Source organism: Dipteris shenzhenensis, chromosome 24 (genome assembly GCF_047967505.1).
Source record: "Dipteris shenzhenensis isolate YYH24624 ecotype China chromosome 24, Dip_SZ_1.0, whole genome shotgun sequence".
Lineage (NCBI taxonomy): Eukaryota > Viridiplantae > Streptophyta > Polypodiopsida > Gleicheniales > Dipteridaceae > Dipteris > Dipteris shenzhenensis.
Window position 1 is genome coordinate 54158174 of NC_141619.1, and position 3041 is coordinate 54161214.

A 3041-nucleotide genomic window follows, 5' to 3' on the forward strand; every position below is an offset into this window, starting at 1 on the left:
TTGCACCTGCATAATAACACTACAAAATTCTACAACAACAAGCTAATCATGAAAACAAACCTTTGAAAACTGTGTTTAAAAATAACAAAAGTAGCCAATACAAGAGACATATGTAAACTGAACTACATGCTATCTCAAAGTCTACATATATACAGTCATTAAAAAATATAGAGTCACTCCCAAAAAAAGCTTACATCTAATCAAAAATCTCCTCGCAGCGGCAGTCAAGGTCCTCCTCAAAGCAATCCTATACAAATAATCAAATATATCAATTAGATTTCAGTGAAAAATTATTATATAAAGACAAGCATACTAAGCAAACATCTTTTACCTCACCACCACGAGATGCCAGCTTCTGTAGTAGCAAGTGTATCCCATGTTGCAACCATATTCTCACTTGAACTAGGTGGACTCTCTTCCTAATACTGCATACTTAAATTATTTAAAAGAATGTAAGAATATACTTTTGCAGCAAAGATGAAATATACACAAATTTTAGATATTTAAACACTCAAAAAGTAGTCGTCGAAGTTCGCCCATCCACCACTCCTCAATCGATGCAAGGACCCAGAATCTATGTGCATTCACACTGCCTCTCTCTACTGCCGCCACCTATCTGGAGTGTCACGTGACTCGGCCATGACATGTCCCACTCCTCATGATTGAGCCAGTCAGGCCTATGTGCCCTCGCCCTCAAGGTGCTCCTTGCATCCAACCGCTTGTGTTTCATGTACTCCCATGTGCTTCAGCATCCATTTTTTTTTGAATGCATGATCAGGTGCAACAATAAGAAACTCGTGATAAAGAATGGCTATCACCTCATTCTTTCTCGCATTGTCTAGGTTCTTCCATGACTGCATGATGGTGCACCGAAAGATCTAGTGACAAAGAGTATGCATGTGTGCAATCACCCTCTTCCTTGCCTCATCCATCAGTATCTCGTCCGTGCCTCGATCTACTGAGTAATAAAAACACCACTCTAGCTCATGTTAGTAAAGTGGAGTGCCCACCGCCATAGATAACATTACCAGTGGAGACCACCCACTCGGAGTCCCTCTTGGCATTATCACAGTGGTGGGTGTGCACTCTCTAGGCATCTCAAGAGATGTGAACAAGGGAGCAGGTGCATTTGGGGTTAGAGGTATCTCCTGTGGACTGTCGACCTCTGTCAGAGACAGAGATGCTGCAGCATGAAAATGAGTAGGCAAGGAGGCATCTACATCACCACATCCACCTTCGCTTTTGCCACCACTGCTGTGGGAACTGCGGCCTAGTCTAGACCATTGACTACTCTCAATTGACCTCTACAATAGTGAAGAAGACAAAGCTGGCCCTCCAGAGTAAACTCATCTTTGTAAATGGGCCTAAAGCCTCTAAAACTGGTCTGGAGAGGTCCGTGCAAGAAGGTCATCTCAAAAAATTGATCTAACAACTGTCTAGGGGAGTTGGCCTGGCATATCTAAGTGGATATGGAGATGCGAAAGTTGAGAGAGCAATCTTCAAGGTTGGAGAGATAGTGAGGTAATGTACAATAACTCTTATTCCATTCGATCCCCTCTCCCTCCCAATCATGTGGCTAAATACTTGTATTGCTTATAGGTTTATGAGCTCCAAAGAGATAGAAATCTCCAAATACAATAATTCCTATTCCATTCGATCCCCTCTCCCTCTCAATCATGTGGCTAAATACTTGTATTGCTTATAGGTTTGTGAGCTCCAAAGAGATAGAAATCTCATCCATTCGTGCAGCTCATCTTCTTGCAGTGGAGGGTGTTTATGCTCCCGAGGATGCTTTTTCACAGTCCATTTTCATATGTGGTGTGGTACACTCTAGGTGGATGTTCTTTTAGAGACATTCCTTAAGACACTAAAAGATTTCGTTAGATTACGAGCAATCGAAGGCAAGTGTGGCAAAAGAGTGGATAGTGTAAGAGGCTTTTGTGTGTGTCTCTCAATATCTCTCAACCATTGATCCATCACTGCCCCGTCTATGGACCAAAAAGGAGAGGACCCAAAGATGCACTCCAACATTCCTAGTGGACAAGGGACCCTACTCATTATGGATAGAGAATTTCAAGCTATGTTCACTACTCAATGCTCTTGTAATGACAAAATGGGTGGATATGTTCATGAAGGCACTTGCAACAAGAGATAGAGAGAGAGATACATGTAAGAGGCCACATGGGGGAAGGAGAGCATCTCCTTTTCCCAAAGATCTTGTGAAATTCCATGTTCTCATTGATGTGGAAAGGATAGATGCTACAATGACCAAAGCTAAGGCACAAGGAGAGCAAATTAGCCCTAGGGAATGGGAATATGCAAGAGGGCACATGCCAAAGGTAATAAAAAAATAGTCCATATGTGGATTTGCATGTGTACATATTTTTGTGTATATTTGTTTGAGTGTATGCATTTAAAATCTATTGATTTTGCAGGGCCTTACTTTCAATTCTATGTGGTATCAAGGGCATCATTCTCATACCCAAAGGGTGGATGAGACCAAAACCACAAGTGATAGTGGAATCATGGGTAACTTTGACACTACAAGCAAAGAGGTGAGGTATTATGGGACCATAGAAAGAATATTCAAAGTGGATTTCAGAACCTTTCACTCCTTTCTCTTCGAGTGCCGATGGGTGCAGTGATGAAACATGAGAATGGTCTACATATGGTGGATTCCACCAAGTTTCATCATAGAAAAACTGATGTCTTTAACTTAGCAACAGACACACATAACAAACAAGGTACTAACCTCTGAGAAGATCCCGCTAGCTGAATCTGCATCTCTTCCGCTCTGGGACTTCCCTGCATCTCCACGTCGCACTCTGAGATCACCATCTCAGCCATCCGACGATCTTTATTACGTGGACAATCTCTCCACTGATGAGGTTTTTAGGCAACCAAAGCATAAGCCTTCTCTCCTCGCTTTTTCCCTTTGTTCTGGGTTCAAGGGAGACTTAGACCAAGCCCGGGCTGCCATTGGAGTTACTTTTCTCTTCACTCCAATGGTGGTACTTGGTTTAGGAGTTTCAGCCGGTCTC

At 42.5% G+C, this 3041-nt stretch overlaps 1 pseudogene; it reads left to right on the forward strand.

The window, feature by feature from the left end:
• Positions 1 to 2758, forward strand: part of LOC147886820 (uncharacterized) — an 8006-nt pseudogene extending 5248 nt beyond the window's left edge.
• The last annotated feature ends 283 nt before the right edge of the window (positions 2759 to 3041 follow it).